The sequence below is a fragment of the Mobula hypostoma genome, chromosome 5 (assembly GCF_963921235.1).
Source record: "Mobula hypostoma chromosome 5, sMobHyp1.1, whole genome shotgun sequence".
Taxonomy (NCBI): Eukaryota; Metazoa; Chordata; class Chondrichthyes; order Myliobatiformes; family Myliobatidae; genus Mobula; species Mobula hypostoma.
In genome coordinates, this window is record NC_086101.1 from 197589706 (window position 1) to 197607493 (window position 17788).

A 17788-nucleotide genomic window follows, 5' to 3' on the forward strand; every position below is an offset into this window, starting at 1 on the left:
TCCCTCACATACGTGAGGAATAAAAACCTTTGTTATGTCTGTCTAAATGTGCAATCGTAGTAATTTATAATAAATAGTATGTAGAACAGACACTTAGTAATATAATTGAACATAGAAATACAATTGTTTCAGCATGAATTAATCAGTCTGATGTCCTGGTGGAAGAAGCTGTCCCGAAGCCTGTTGATCCTGGCTTTTATGCTGTGGTACAGTTTCCCGGATGGTAGCAGCTGGAACAGTTTGTGGTTGGAGTAACTTGGGTCCCCAGTGATCCTTCGGGCCCTTTTTTCACACCTGTCTTTGTAAATGTTCTGGATCATGGGAAGTTCACAACTATAGATGTGCTGGGCTGTCCGCACCACTCTCTGCAGAGTCCTGTGATTGAGGGAAGTACAGTTCCCATACCAGGCAGTGATGCAGCCAGTCAGGATGCTCTCAGTTGTGCCCCCTTAGAAAGTCCTTCGGATTTGGGGGCCCATACCAAACTTCCTCAACCGTCTGAGGTGAAAGAGGCACTGTTGTGCGTTTTTCACCACACAGCTGGTGTGTACAGACCACGTGAGATCCTCGATGATGTGTATGCCGAGGAACTTGAAGCTGTTTACCCTCTTAACCCCAGATCCATTGATGTCAGTAGGGTTTAGCCCGTCTCCATTCCTCCCATAGTCCACAACCAGCTCCTTTGTTTTTGCGACATTGAGGGAGAGGTTGTTTTGACACCACTGTGTCAGGGTGATGACTTCTCTGTAGGCTGCCTTGTTATTATTTAAGATTAGGCCAATCAGTGTAGTATCATCAGCAAATTTAATTAGCAGACTGGAGCGGTGTGTGGCGACACAGTAATAGATATACAGGGAGTAAAGGATGGGACTTAGTACACAGCCCTGAGGGGCTCCTGTGTTGAGGGTCAGAGGGATGGAGGTGAGGGAGCCCACTCTTACCACCTGCTGGCCATCTGACAGTAAGTCCAGGCTCCAGCCACACAAGGCAGGGTGAAGGCCGAGGTCTCGGAGCTTCCTGTCGAGCCTGGAGGGAATTATGATGTTGAATGCTGAACTGTAGTCCAAGAACAGCATTCTCACATAAGCATCCTTTTCCTCCAGATGTGTAGAGCTGTGGCTATTGCATCATCTGTTGATCGGTTGTGTCGGTAGGTGAATTGTAGGGGGTCCAGTGTGGGTGGTAGCAAGCTGCAGATGTAATCCTTGATCAGCCTCTCAAAGCATTTGCTTATAACTGAGGTGAGTGCAACAGGCATGAGACGCTCAGGCATGTTACTTTGGTCTTTTTAGGGACAGGGACAATGGTAGCTGATTTGAAGCAAGAGAGCATTCTACACAGAGAGAGAGAGATTAAAAATGTCTGTAAACACACCTGCCAGTTGCGCCACGCACATCCTGAGTACCCACCCTGGGATGCCGTCCGGTCCCGGAGCCTCAAATTCAAGTTTAACACCTGCGTACTTCAGCCTCAGAGATGGCCAAGGTGCAGGTCGCAGTAGCAACTGTCTTCAGGGGGTCAGTACTGGCGACATCAAATCAAGTGCAAAAGAAGATTTAGTTCATCTGGGAGAGAGACAGTGATGTTAGAAACTCCACTGTGTTTAGCTTTGAAGTCTGCAATGGTGTGTAGACCTTGCCATAAGCTGCGTGTGTTGTTGGTGGAGAGTTGTGTCTGCATCTTGTCCCTGTGTTGTCGTTTTGCTGCCTTGATGACTGCTGTGCTCTCTTCGTAATTGCCCTCGTGCTGGGTCCAGGCAGGTCCTCCAAAATGAAAACACTGAATTTAAAATTGCTGACCCTCTCCACCTCGGATCCTCTGATGACACAGGCTCATGGACCGCTGGGTTTTCTCCTGCAGTCAATAATCAGCTCCTTGGTCTTGCTGACATTGAGTAGAGGGGGTGTTGTTTTAGCACCACTCAGCCAGATCGGTTGTTTCCAATGGTGGGAGACTCTAAGACCAGAGGACACAACCTCAGAATAGAGCGGTGTCCTTTTAGAGTGGAGAAGAGGTGGAATTTCTTTAGACAAGAGAGTGGTAAACCTGTGATTTTTATTTTGCCATAGGCAGCTATGAAGACCAAGTTATTAGATATATTTAAGGCAGAAGTTGATCCATTATTAGTCAGGGCATGAGGGGGTACGGGGAGAGGGCAGGAGATTGGGGCTGAGAGAAAAATGGATCAGCCATGATGAAATGGTAGAACACACTCAATGGGCCAAATGGCCTGATTCTGCTCCTGTGTCTTCTGATCTAAGAGAGCATAGGGTCCCTGATGTATGTTGCTTTCCTGCGACAGCATTTCGTTTAGATGTGCTCATTGGTGGGGAGGGCTTTACCCGTGATGGACTGGGTTGCAACCAATGCTTTTTGTAGGATTTTCTGTTCAAGGACATTGGTGTTTTCATACCAGGTTGTGATGCAGCCGGTCAATATACTCTCCACTACACATCTACAGAAGTTTGCCAAAGTTTTAGCTGTCATTCTGACTTTCTGTAAACTCCTAAGGAAGTCAAGATTACCGTGCTTTCTTAGTAATTGCATGTAAGTGTTGGGCCCAAGCCAGGTCCTCTGGAAGTAATAGCCATGAGGTATTTAAAGTCACCCTCTTCTCCTCCTGAAGTCCATGATCAGCTCCTTGGTCTTGCTGACATTGAATGAGAGGTTGTTGTGGCACCAGTCAGCCAGATTTTCAATCTCCCTCCAATTTGCTGATTCATCCCCACCTTTGATCCAGCCAACAACAGTGGTGGTGTCAGCAAACTTGAATATGGCATTGGAGCTGTGCTTGGCCTCAGTCATAAGTGTCAAGTGAGCAGAGCAGGGGCTAAGCACACAGACTTGTGCTGATGGAGATTGTGGAGGAGATGTTGTCAATCTGAACTGACTGGCCCAAAAGTGAGGAAACTCAGGATTGCACAAGGAGGTGTTGAGTACATGGTTTTGGAGCTTATCGATTAGTTTTGAGGGGATGATAGTACTGAAGGATGCTCTCACATCAGCCTCAGAAACTGATATCACAGGATCATTGGGGGCTTCAGGAGTTTGTGACGGTTCCTCCATGTTTTGATGATCAGAGTGAACGTAGAAGGCATTGAGCTCAACTGGAAGCAAGGCCCTGTTGTCACCTTTGTCACTAGGCTTAACTTTATAAGAGATGTTAGCATTTCAAGCCCTGCCACAATTGTTGAGTGTCCTTTGTTAATTCAAGTTTAATAAAGAACTGTGACTTTGCCAATGGGATGGCTTTCCGGAGATCATACCTAGACGTCTGGGAACTTTCTTGGTCACTGGACTTGAATACCTCTGACCTGGCCCTCTGTGGATTGCCAGTCTCATGGTTCATCCAGGGATTTTGTGGGAACACTCATCTACAATTGTTTTTACTAAAGTCCATTAAAACCATGGGCTATCAATCTTATATCCATGCGAGTATTTTTCCTGTAATAGCATAGGTTCTTACCTTGTTAAGCAGCCTCGTGTGCAGCACCTTGTCAAGGGCAAGGAAGGAACATCCACTGACTCTCCTTTGTCTAGCCTGCCTGTTTTTCCCTCAGAGAATTCCAAAATATTTATCAAGTAAGATTTTCCCCTTAAGGAAACCATGCTGACTTTAGCCTATTTTGTCATTTGCCTCCAAGTTCTCCGAAATTTCATCCTTAATAATGGACTCTTAACATCTTAAAGACCGCTGAAGTCAGGCTAACTGGCATCTTATTTCCTGCCTTTTGCCTCCCTTCCTTCTTAGACAGTGGAATGGCCTTTGCAATTTTCCTCTGAAACCGCTCTATTGGTTCTAAAGATCATTGTGAATGCCTGCACAATCTCTTCAACCACCTCTTTCAGCACCCTAGGGTGCAGCACATCTGGTCCGGGTGACTATCTACCTTCAGAACTTTCAGGTTCTCAAGCGCCTTCTCCTTATAATAACGGCTATACCAATGTTCCCTTTTTTTCACAGCTGCGCAGAGCAACGGTTGCTCTGAGCAGGAATTTTTCAGACAGCCTGAAAACTACATGGATTTAACATTACGTTTCAGCTTTGTGGCAACAAAATCTGCACGCGCAGAAACACCCATTAGTGGACAGGGAACTGTGGATTGCACCCACTCCTGCCCCCGACAGTGTCGAATTTCTGGCATACTGCTGGGGTCTTCCACAGTGAAGACTGACACAAAATACTGAATTTTTATGCTACCTCTTTGTCCCCAATTATTAATACTGAATTTTTATGCTACCTCTTTGTCCCCAATTATTAAAACTGCCACATCATTTCCCATGGTCCGATATCGATTCTTGCCTCTCTTTTACTGTTTATATACCAGAAAAAAAGCATTTGGTGTCCTCATATTATAGATTCATAGAGTGCAGTTCAGAAACAGGCTCTTTGGCCCATCTAGTTTGTGCTGAACTATTTAAGTCTACCTGACCATAGGTAGGACCATAGCCGTCCATACCCCAACCATCCATTTACATATCCAAACTTCTCGTAAACTTCGTAATCAAGCTTGTTTTCACCACTTGTGCTGGCTGCTCATACCACACTCTCATGATCCTTTGAATGAAGAGGTTTCTCCTCATGTTCCCCTTAAACTTTTCACCTTTCACCTTTAATTTATTGCCTCTGGTTGGAGTCACACCCAACCTTAGTAGAAAAAGCCTGCTGCATTTATCCTATATATACCCCTCATAATTTTGTATACCTCTATCTCCCCTCAATCTTCTACATTCCAAGGAATAAAGTCCTAACCTATTCAAACTTTCAATATAACTCAGGTCCTCCAGACCCAGCAAAATCCATGTAAATTTTCTCGGTACTCTTTCAACCTTGTTTACATCTTTCCTGTAAGTAAGTGACCAAAACTGCACACAATGCTCCAAATTAGAACTTCAACATAGCATCCCTCCTCCTGTACTCAATAATTCAAGTGTTGCTTGAATTTCCAGCATCTGCAGAATTCCTCGTGCCTGCACTCAATACTTTGATTTATGAAGGCCAATGTGCCAAAAGCTTTCTTTATGATCCTGATTGAATTTTTTGAGGATGTGACTAAACACATTGATGAAGGTAGAGCAGTAGATGTAGTGTATATGGATTTCAGCAAGGCATTTGATAAGGTACCCCATGCAAGGCTTATTGAGAAAGTAAGGAGGCATGGGATCCGAGGGGACATTGCTTTGTGGATCCAAAACTGGCTTGCCCACAGAAGGCAAAGAGTGGTTGTAGATGAGTCATATTCTGTATGGAGGTCAGTGACCAGTGGTGTGCCTCAGGGATCTGTTCTGGGACCCCTACTCTTCATGATTTTTATAAATGACCTCGATGAGGAAGTGGAGGGATGGGTTAATAAATTTGCTGATGACAGTCTGTGGTTCATTTTAGTAGGTCAAAAATGATGGCGGAATACAGTATTAATGGTAAGACTCTTGGCAGTGTGGAGGATCAGAGGAATCTTGGGATCCTGCGCAGGTTGACTCTGTGGTTAAGAAGGCATACAGTGCATTGGCCTTCGTCAATCATGGGATTGAATTAGGAGCCGAGAGGTAATATTGCAGCTATATAGGACCCTGGTCAGACCCCACTTGGAGTACTGTGCTCAGTTCTGGTCGCCTCACTACAGGAAGGATGTGGAAACTATAGAAAGGGTGTAGAGGAGATTTACAAGGATGTTGCCTGGATTGGGGAGCATGCCTTATGAGAATAGGTTGAGTGAACTCAGCCTTTTCTCCTTGGAGCAATGGAGGAAGAGATGTGACCTGATAGAGGTGTACAAGATGATGAGAGGCATTGATCGTGTGGATAGTCAGAGGCTTTTTCCCGGGGCTGAAATGGCTAGCACGAGAGGGCACAGTTTTAAGGTGCTTGGAAGAAGGTACAGAGGAGAGGTACAGAGGAGGTACAGAGGTAAGTTTTTTATGCAGAGAGTGGTGAGTGCGTGGAATGGGCTGCTGGTGACAGTGGTGGAGGCGGATACAATAGGATCTTTTAAGAGACTCCTGGATAGGTACATGGAGCTTAGAAAAATAGAGGGCTATGGGTAACCCGAGGTAGTTCTAAGGTAGGGACATGTTCGGCACAGCTTTGTGGGCTGGAGGGCCTGTATTGTGCTGTAGGTTTTCCATGTTTCTATGATCCTATCTATATGTGACACCATTTTCAACGAATTATAGAGATGTATTGCTAAATCCCTTTGTCTACCACACTCCTCAGGGCCATACTATTCACCGTGTGAGATTTCCCTCGTTGGTCCTACCAAAGTGCAACAACTCGTCTGCCGTAAATTTCATCTGCCGTTCTTCAGCCCATTTTTCCAGCTGATGCAGATCTCTCTGCAAGCCAGGATAGCCTTCCTCACTGTCCACTACCACTCCCACCGTCCACTGACCCAATCTTGGTGTCATCCGCAAATTTGCTGATCCAGTTAACTACATTACTACCCAGATCATTGATATAGATGACAAACAACAACGAGCCCAGCATCAACCCTTACGGCACTCCACTAGTCACAGGCCTTGTAGTCAGAGAGACAAATATCTACTATCACTAACAAGAGAAAATCTGCAGATGCTGGAAATCCAAGCAATGCACAAAAAATGCTGGAGGAACTCAGCAGACCAGGCAGCATCTATGGAAAAAAGCAGTCGACATTTTGGGCTGAGACACAGGTGATGGGTGAAACTGGGAGAGAGGTTTCACCTGTCACCTGAGTCTCTTTCTCCCCTCCCCCACCTTTTAAATCTACTCCTCAGCTTTTTTCTCCAGTCCTGATGAAGGATCTCAGCCCGAAACATTGACTCTACTCTTTTCCATAGATGCTGCCTGACCTGCTGAGTTCCTCCAGCATTTTGTTTGTGTTGCATCTACTACCACTCTCTGGCTTTTTCCAGAAAGCCGATGTCTAATCCAATTTACTATCTCATCTTGAACTGAGCGACTGAACCTGCTTGACCAAGTTCCCACACAGGACCTTGTCAAATGCCTTGCTGAAGTCCACGTAGACAATACCCACTGCCTTGCCTTCATCCAATTCCATGCTAACTTCCTCGAAAAACTGTATAAGATTGGTTAGACATAACCTACCACGCATGAAGCCATGTTGACTATCTGTAATCAGTCCATGTCTATCCAAATACTCATATATGCAGTCCCTTAGGATAGCTTCCAATAACTTTCCCACGACTGATGTCAGGCTCACCGGCCTGTAATTTCCTGGTTTATTTTTAGTTTGTCTCTTAAACAGCAGAACACCATTGGCTTTCCTCCAGCCCTTCAGTATCTTGCCTGTTGCTAAGGATGATTTAGATTTCTATGCAAGGGCCCCAGCAATTTCTGCACTTGCCCCTGTGGAGTCCAAGGGAACATCTTGTCAGTCCCAGAGGATTTATCCACCCTGATTTGCGCCAGGACAGCAAACACCTCATCCTCTATAATCTGTCAAGGGTCATGAAGTTGGTGCTGCTTTCTTCACTTCCAAGTAAATTCAGATGCAAAAAAATTATTCAAAATTGCCCCCATCTCTTTTGGCTCCACACTTGGATTGCCATTCTGATCTTCCAGAGGACCCATTTTGTCCCTTGCAATCCTTTTGCTCTTAACACATCTGTAGAATCCCTTAGGATTCCCTTTCATCTCGGCTGCTGGAGCCTTCTTTAGCCTTCCTGATTTCCTTCTTAACTGTTCTCTTGCCTTTTTTATACTCTACAGGCACCTCATTTCTTCCTACCTGCCTGTACCAGCAATAAAACTCTTTTTTCTTCACCAGGACCTCCATCTCTCTTGAAAACCAGGATTCCCTAAGCTTGTTATCTTTATCTTTTATTCTGACAGGCACATACAACTTCGTACTCTCAAAGTTTCACATTTGAAGTTCTCCCACTTATGAGGTACACAGTTACGCAGAAAGCAGCCTGCCCCAATCCACACTTGCCAGATTCTTTCTGATATAATCAAAATTGGCCTTTCTCCAAGTTAGAATATCAGCCCAAGGACCAGACCTATCTTTTTGCATATTTCCTTTGAAACTAATAGGATTGTCCTCTCCGTGGATTGTCACCTTGTCGTGGTGGAGAAGCTTGTGTGGTCCTGTGGTCCCGAGAGCAATGCCATCTGGAGCTATGCTCCTGGTAGGGTCATCCATGGCGGTAAGGTTGAGGGTGAGGTCCCTGACAAAGAACAATCCAAACAAGACCTCAACGGTGGAACAGACGGACGAAGTTACTTCGAGCTCAACGGCTGTGAAGGCGGATGAAGGCTGAAACAAATCCATCAGCTCCAATCGTCCTGATTTCCATGCCATTGGAATCAGTTTGTTGATTTGTGAAGTATCGTGTGTTTCTTGGAGTGCAACATCAAGTACACGTTAAACAAATACACCCACAGGCATCTTCACTCTGTGGGCCACTTCTTCAGAACGAAGACCATCATCCTCAACCTCGAGGGATAGCCACGACGAATGGCATTGTGATCACTAATAATAATAATAAATACTTTCTTGAACCCGAGTGGGAAATTCTTTTGTTACAGCAACATTTAAAAACACTTCTCAGTGTGCAAACTTAATAAGAGTACAGAATAATAATATACACAATAATAATTTACCAATGTGCAATAATAATGTACGAAATAATAAAACAGAGACTATTGTACTATGATGTGTTTTCTCCTGTTGGGCAGAGATGAAGAGTTGTATATACTTATTGCATTTTTATAGGAAAGATTTTCTGTAACAATTCTTGTGACAGCGAAGCTGAGTGAGCCTATTCCAAAGGGTGCTCCGCTGCTTATTCAGTAGATCATGGAGAGGATGTGCCAGATTGTCCATAATGGATAACAGTTTGTTTAGTAACCTCCTCTCCACCACTAACTCAGAAGAGACCGGGTTGCAGCCAAGGATGGATCCAGCCTTTTTTTAATGAGTATATTTAGACTTTTTGCATCACCAGCACTGATGCAACTCGCCCAACAAAAGCCGCAAAGACGACCACATTCACTACAACAGACAGGTAAAAGATCTCCAACATCCTGCTGCACATATTGAAGGATCTCAGCTTCCTTAGAAAATAGAGTCTGCTCATCCCCTTCTTGTAAACAGCCTTGGTGCTGGTTTTCTAGTCAAGTCTGTTATTGAGGTGAACACCCAATAATTTGTACTCTCCACTACGGCAACTTCTCTCAGAATGTATACAGGACTGATCACAGTCCTCTTCTTCCTAAGATCAATCACTATCTCCTTGATTTTGGCCACATTCAGGAGCAGGTGATTCCTCTCGCACTACTCCACAAACTTGTCCGCCGATCATCTGTACTCCGACTCCTGACCATTAGATATAGGAGCAGAATAAGGCCATTCAGCCCATCAAGTCTGCTCTGCTATTCCATCATGGCTGATCCCAGATCCCACTCAGCCCCATACACACCTGCCTTCTTGCCATATCCTTCGATGCCCTGACCGATCAGGAAATAATCAACTTCTGCCTGAAATATACCCACAGACTTGGCCTCCACCGCAGTCTGTGGCAGAGCATTCCACAGATTTACCACTCTCTGGCTAAAAATATTTCTCCTTCCCTCTGTTCTAAAGAGTCACCCCTCAATTTGAAGACCGTGCCTCTAGTTCTGGATACCCCCACCACAGGAAACATCCTCTCCACATCCACCCAATCTAGTCCTTTCAACATTTAGTAGGTTCAATGAGATCCCCACACATTATTCTAAATTCCAGTGAGTACAGGCCCAAAGCTGCCAAATGCTCCTCATATGTTAACCCCTTCATTCCCGGAATCATCCTCGAGAACCTTCTCTGGACTCTCTCCAATGTCGACACATCCTTTCTGAGATATGGGGCCCAAAACTGTTGACAATGCTCCAAGTGCAGCCTGACTAGTGTCTTATAAAGGCTCAGCATTATCTCCTTGCTTTTATATTCTGATCCTTTTGAAATAAATGCCAACATTGCATTTACCTTCTTTACCACAGACTCAACCTGTAAATGAACCTTCTGGGAGTCTTGCACGAGGACTCCTAAGTCCCTCTGCACCTGAACCTTCTTCCCATTTTATCTTCTCCCTCTGAAACTGCAGAGTGAATTTAGAGTGATCACTGCCTCCTAAGGGCTCCTTTACATTAAGCCCCCAAATCAAGTCTGGTCGTTATCCCAGAATTCCTCTTTCTCTAGTCGGCTCAACCACAAAGGCAGCTGCGCCATCCTTTGTCCTGTCACTCTGGTTCCTATTCCTCTGCCAAAGTACCTTAAGCCCTCCTAGCAACTCTGCTCGCAAGGGAATTGGTACCCCTTGAGTTCACATGTAACCCATCATTTTTGTACGGGTCATATCTTCCCCAGAAGAGATCCCAATGATCCAGGAATTCGAAATCCTGTCTTCAATTCCTCAGCCACGCATCCATCTGCCAAATCATCCTGTTCATACCCTATCTGGTTTGTGGCACAGGCAGAAATCCAGAGATTAATACTCTTGAGATCCTGCTTTTCTGCAATCTACCTATCTCCCTATATTCTCCCTTCAGGAGCTCATCCTTTTTCTTACCTTTGCTATATGTGGCACGATTTCCAGCTCCCCTTTGAATGTTGTGACCCAATCCGAGACAGCCCTGGGAGGCAACGTATTACTTGGGTGTCTCTTTCACATCCACAGAGTCACCTGTCTGCTCCTCGAATTTGTGAATCCCCTATCAGAGCTTCACTCCTCCTCTCCCCTTCTCTTCTAAACTACAGAGCTAGACTCAATGCCAGAGACTTGGTCATTGTGGCTTCCCTCTGGTAGGTCATTTCACTCTCCACCCAAGAATAGCCAAAGTGGTATACTTGTTCTTAAGACAAACAGCCACAGGCGTACTCAAGCTATCTGCCCCTGCAGCTACCTCCCTACACCACCTATCGCCTCCTTGTTCTCCTGTATTAGCTGTTGGGTCATCCCGATGCAGCTCCAGTTCCCTAACACAGTTTAGAAGGGGCTGCAGCTCAGTGCACTTCATACAGTTGTATTTGTGAGGGGAGACTGGAGATCTCCCAGCGTTCCCACATTTCACACAAAGAACACACCACTAACTCCCAACACATTCTCACTGCTCTAGAGAAACTTACCTGGAGTCTTTGCCCCTTCTTGCCTAACCCTCATATCAGCCATTGAGGAAATGTCTCTGGCAATCCACTCAATCTATGCCTCTTATCATTTTGTACACTTCTGTCAAGTCACCTCTCATCCTCCTTCACTCCAAAGAGAAAAGCCCTAGCTTGTTTCTCCTTTCCTCATAAGACCTGTTCTCCATATCAAGGAGCACCCTGGTAAATCTCCTCTGCACCCTCTCTAAAGCTTTCATAATGAGGTGACCAGAACTGAATGCAATGCTCCAAGCATGGTCTAATCAGGGTTTTATAGAGCTGCAACTTTACCTCATTGCTCTTGAACTCAATCCCTCTGACTAACACCATCCAAAGTTCAAAGTTAATTTATTATCAAAGTACATATAGTACATACAAGTACTTGGCGCGTGGCCAAGTGGTTAAGGCATCGGTCTAGTGATCTGAAGGTCGCTAGTTCGAGCCTTAGCAGAGGCAGCGTGTTGTGTCCTTGAGTAAGGCACTTAACCACACATTGCTCTGTGACAACACCGGTGCCAAGCTGTATCAGCCGTAGTGCCCTTCCCTTGGACAACATTGGTGGTGTGGAGAGGGGAGACTTGCAGCATGGGCAACTGCTGGTCTTCCATACAACCTTGCCCAGGCCTGCGCCCTGGAAACCTTCCAAGGTGCAAATCCATGGTCTCATGAGACTAATGGATGCTTATACATATAAGTCACCATCTACAACCCTGAAATTCATTTTTTGCAGGCATTCACAATAAATGCCAGGAAACAATAGAATCAATTAAAACTACACACAACAAAGACAGACAAACAACCAATACACAAAAGACAACAAATTGCGCAAATATGAAAAATACAAAAATAATAATAATAAATATTGTCAATATGAATGGTGTAAGAACAAAGTCTCCTCTAGCTCCTTTCTGATGGCAGCAGTGAGAAGAGAGCATGGCCTGGGTGGTGGGGGTCTCTAAGGTTGACGCTCCATGTAGATGTGCTCGGTGGTGGGAGGGCTTTATCTGTGATGTCCTGGGCCACGTCCATAGACTTTTCCATTCAAGGGTATTGGTGCTTCCATACCAAGCTGTGATGCAACCAGTTACTATACTCTCCCTCGTCTATTTGTCAAAGTTTTAGATGACCTGCAGAACCTTCACAAACTTCTAAGAACGTAGGGAGGCCGCCGTGCTTTCTTCATAATGGCACTTATGTGCGGGACCCAGGACAGATCCTCCGATTTGGCAACACCAAGGGAATTTAAAGCTGCTGATCCTCACCACCTCTGATCCGCCAATGAGGACTGGCTCATGGACCTCCAATTCCCTGCTCCTGAAATCAATAATCAGCTCTTTGGTCTTGAGTGAGATGTTGTTGTTGTGGCACAACTCAGCCAGATTTTCAATCTCCCTTCGGTATCTTGATTCATCACCACCTTCAATTCAGTCAACAACAGTGGTGTCATCAGTAAACTTAAATTGAACTTGGCCTCACAATCATGAGTGTGAAATGAGTAGAGCAGGGGGCTAAGTAGACAGCCTTGAGGTGCATCTGCGCTGATGGTGATTGTGGAGGAAATGTTGTTGCCAATCCAATCCGAGCTCTGCAAGTGAGGAAGCAGATATTGCACAAGGAAGTATTGAAGCCTCGGTCTTAGAGCTTATTGATGAGTTTTAAAGGGATGATTTTATTAATTGCCAAGCTGTAGTCAATGAAGTACATCTGGATATATGCATCTTTATAGTCATAGTCATACTTTATTGATCCTGGGGGAAATTGGTTTTCGTTACAGTTGCACCATAAATAATAAATAGTAATAGAACCATAAATAGTTAAATAGTAATATGTAAATTATGCCAGTGAATTACGAAATAAGTCCAGGACCAGCCTATTGGCTCAGGGTGTCTGACCCTCCAAGGGAGGAGTTGTAAAGTTTGATGGCACAGGCAGGAATGACTTCCTATGACACTCTGTGCTGCATCTCGGTGGAATGAGTCTCTGGCTGAATGTACTCCTGTGCCCAACCAGTACATTATGTAGTGGATGGGAGACATTGTCCAAGATGGCATGCAACTTAGACAGCATCCTCTTTTCAGACACCACCATCAGAGAGTCCAGTTCCATCCCCACAACATCACTGGCCTTACGAATGAGTTTGTTGATTCTGTTGGTGTCTGCTACCCTCAGCCTGCTGCCCCAGCACACAACAGCAAACATGATAGCACTGGCCACCACAGACTCGTAGAACATCCTCAGCATTGTCCAGTAGATGTTAAAGGTCCTCAGTCTCCTCAGGAAATAGAGACGGCTCTGACCCTTCTTGTAGATGGCCTCAGTGTTCTTTGACCAGTCCAGTTTATTGTCAATTCGTATCCCCAGGTATTTGTAATCCTCCACCATGTCCACACTGACCCCCTGGATGGAAACAGGGGTCACTGGTACCTTAGCTCTCCTCAGGTCTACCACCAGCTCCTTAGTCTTTTTCACATTAAGCTGCAGATAATTCTGCTCACGTGACAAAGTTTCCTACCATAGCCCTGTACTCAACCTCATCTCCCTTGCTGATGCATCCAACTATGGCAGAGTCATCCGAAAACTTCTGAAGATGGCAAGGCTCTGTGCAGTAGTTGAAGGCCGAGGTGTAAATGGTGAAGAGAAAGGGAGACAAGACAGTCCCCTGTGGAGCCCCAGTGCTGCTGATCACTCTGTCCGACACAGAGTGTTGCAAGCACACGTACTGTGGTCTGCCAGTCAGGTAACCTTTACTGTCCGGATGTTCCAGGGTTGAGTGAGGAGACAATGAAATAGCATCTTCTGTTGTCCTGTTGCTCTGGTAGGCAAATTGGTTTGGATCCAAGTTGCTTCTCAGGCAGGAGTTGATGTATTTCATCACCAACCTCCCTTCACCACTGTGGATATAAGTGATAATCATTGAGACAGATCACCAGGTTCTTCTTGGGCACTGGTATAATTAAAGCCTGCTTGAAACAGATGGGTACCTATTGAGAGGTTAAAGGTATCAACGAACACTCCAGCCAGTTGATTAGCTTCAGCACTCATCCAGGTCCCCCGTGGGCTAGATGCTTTTTATGGATGCTCTCACAAGGGTCTTAATGACCAAAATCACAGTCTTTGTGGGCAGTGGGAGTTCATCGAGTTTTGTCAGTCAAAGCGAGCATAAAAGGCATTGAGCTCATCTGGAAGCGAAGCCTTGTCATCAACTACTTTACTTGTTTTCACTTTGTAAGAGACGAGAGTGACGTAGTTAATTCAGAAACAAAGGTTCTGAACTTAAAGAGGGGTAACTTTGAAGGTATGAGACATGAATTAGCTAAGATAGACTGGCAAATGACACTTCAAGGATTGACGGTGGATATGCAATGGCAAGCATTTAAAGGTTGCATGGATGAACTACAACAATTGTTCATCCCAGTTTGGCAAAAGAATAAATCAAGGAAGGTAGTGCACCCGTGGCTGACAAGAGAAATTAGGGATAGTATCAATTCCAAAGAAGTAGCATACAAATTAGCCAGAGAAAGTGGCTCACCTGAGGACTGGGAGAAATTCAGAGTTCAGCAGAGGAGGACAAAGGGCTTAATTAGGAAGGGGAAAAAAGATTATGAGAGAAAACTGGCAGAGAACATAAAAACGGACTGTAAAAGCTTTTATAGATATGTAAAAAGGAAAAGACTGATAAAGACAAATGTAGGTCCCCTGCAAACAGAAACAGGTGAATTGATTATGGGGAGCAAGGACATGGCAGACCAATTGAATAATTACTTTGGTTCTGTCTTCACTAAGGAGGACATAAATAATCTTCCAGAAATAGTAAGGGACAGAGGGTCCAGTGAGATGGAGGAACTGAGCGAAATACATGTTAGTAGGGAAGTGGTGTTAGGTAAATTGAAGGGATTGAAGGCAGATAAATCCCCAGGGCCAGATGGTCTGCATCCCAGAGTGCTTAAGGAAGTGGCCCAAGAAATAGTGGATGCATTAGTGATAATTTTTCAAAACTCGTTAGATTCTGGACTAGTTCCTGAGGATTAGAGGGTGGCTAATGTAACCCCACTTTTTAAAAAAGGAGGGAGAGAGAAACCGGGGAATTATAGGCCGGTTAGTCTAACGTCGGTGGTGGGGAAACTGCTGGAGTCAGTTATCAAGGATGTGATAACAGCACATTTGGAAAGCGGTGAAATGATCGGACAAAGTCAGCATGGATTTGTGAAAGGAAAATCATGTCTGACGAATCTCATAGAATTTTTTGAGGATGTAACTAGTAGAGTGGATAGGGGAGAACCAGTGGATGTGGTATATTTGGATTTTCAAAAGGCTTTTGACAAGGTCCCACATAGGAGATTAGTGTGCAAACTTAAAGCACACGGTATTGGGGGTAAGGTATTGGTGTGGGTGGAGAATTGGTTAGCAGACAGGAAGCAAAGAGTGGGAATAAACGGGACCTTTTCAGAATGGCAGGCGGTGACTAGTGGGGTACCGCAAGGCTCAGTGCTGGGACCCCAGTTGTTTACAATATATATTAATGACTTGGATGAGGGAATTAAATGCAGCATCTCCAAGTTTGCGGATGACACGAAGCTGGGTGGCAGTGTTAGCAGTGAGGAGGATGCTAAGAGGATGCAGGGTGACTTGGATAGGTTGGGTGAGTGGGCAAACTCATGGCAGATGCAATTTAATGTGGATAAATGTGAAGTTATCCACTTTGGTGGCAAAAATAGGAAAACAGATTATTATCTGAATGGTGGCCGATTAGGAAAAGGGGAGGTGCAACGAGACCTGGGTGTCATTATACACCAGTCATTGAAAGTGGGCATGCAGGTACAGCAGGCGGTGAAAAAGGCGAACGGTATGCTGGCATTTATAGCGAGAGGATTCGAGTACAGGAGCAGGGAGGTACTACTGCAGTTGTACAAGGCCTTGGTGAGACCACACCTGGAGTATTGTGTGCAGTTTTGGTCCCCTAATCTGAGGAAAGACATCTTTGCCATAGAGGGAGTACAAAGAAGGTTCACCAGATTGATTCCTGGGATGGCAGGTCTTTCATATGAAGAAAGACTGGATGAACTGGGCTTGTACTCGTTGGAATTTAGAAGATTGAGGGGGGATCTGATTGAAACGTATAAGATCCTAAAGGGATTGGACAGGCTAGATGCAGGAAGATTGTTCCCGATGTTGGGGAGGTCTAGAACGAGGGGTCACAGTTTGAGGATAGAGGGGAAGCCTTTTAGGACCGAGGTTAGGAAAAACTTCTTCACACAGAGAGTGGTGAATCTGTGGAATTCTCTGCCACAGCAAACTGTTGAGGCCAGTTCATTAGGTATGTTTAAAAGGAAGTTAGATATGGCCCTTGTGGCTACAGGGGTCAGGGGGTATGGAGGGAAGGCTGGGTTCTGAGTTGGATGATCAGCCATGATCATAATAAATGGCGGTGCAGGCTCGAAGGGCCGAATGGCCTACTCCTGCACCTATTTTCTATGTTTCTATGTTTCTATGATAGCATTCAAGCCTTGCCTTGGCTGTCAAGCATCTTTCAATGATTCAGTTTGTGCTGGAATTGCCGCTTCATACATGAGATGCCTTTTTGGAGATTGTAGCCGGGCTTCTTGTACTTCAACTGTGGAAGATTCTGAATGTTTTTGGGGCAATGTACTCGTCTACAACTGTTTTTATAAGGTGACGTATTTGTTCAGATCCTCAGACAAGGCCCGGGTCGCAGACTGTGAGCAATCTCGTAGCCGCTCCTTTGCCTCCCATGACCTCTGGGATCTTGTTCTTTAGCATCTGCCATTATGAGGAGGACAGCCAGGAGATAGATCTCCCTAAATGCAATATACAAATAGAATGGTAGACATTCTTGATTGTAGTATAGCAGTGGTCGAGTATGCTGTGACCTCTGGTGCTGCAGGCTACATGTTGATAATAACTGGGCAGAGATTTCTTCAAACAAGCCTGATTGAAGTCCCCATCAATGATTTGAGAGGCATCAAGATAGGCTGCATCTTGTTTGGTAATCACAGCACTCAATACTTCGAGTGTTTGCTTAATGTCAGCATTTAGAAACATAGAAACATAGAAACATAGAAAATAGGTGCAGGAGTAGGCCATTCGGCCCTTCGAGCCTGCACCGCCATTTATTATGATCATGGCTGATCATCCAACTCAGAACCCAGCCTTCCCTCCATACCCCCTGACCCCTGTAGCCACAAGGGCCATATCTAACTTCCTTTTAAACATAGCCAATGAACTGGCCTCAACAGTTTGCTGTGGCAGAGAATTCCACAGATTCACCACTCTCTGTGTGAAGAAGTTTTTCCTAACCTCGGTCCTAAAAGGCTTCCCCTCTATCCTCAAACTGTGACCCCTCGTTCTAGACCTCCCCAACATCGGGAACAATCTTCCTGCATCTAGCCTGTCCAATCCCTTTAGGATCTTATACGTTTCAATCAGATCCCCCCTCAATCTTCTAAATTCCAACGAGTACAAGCCCAGTTCATCCAGTCTTTCTTCATATGAAAGACCTGCCATCCCAGGAATCAATCTGGTGAACCTTCTTTGTACTCCCTCTATGGCAAAGATGTCTTTCCTCAGATTAGGGGACCAAAACTGCACACAATACTCCAGGTGTGGTCTCACCAAGGCCTTGTACAACTGCAGTAGTACCTCCCTGC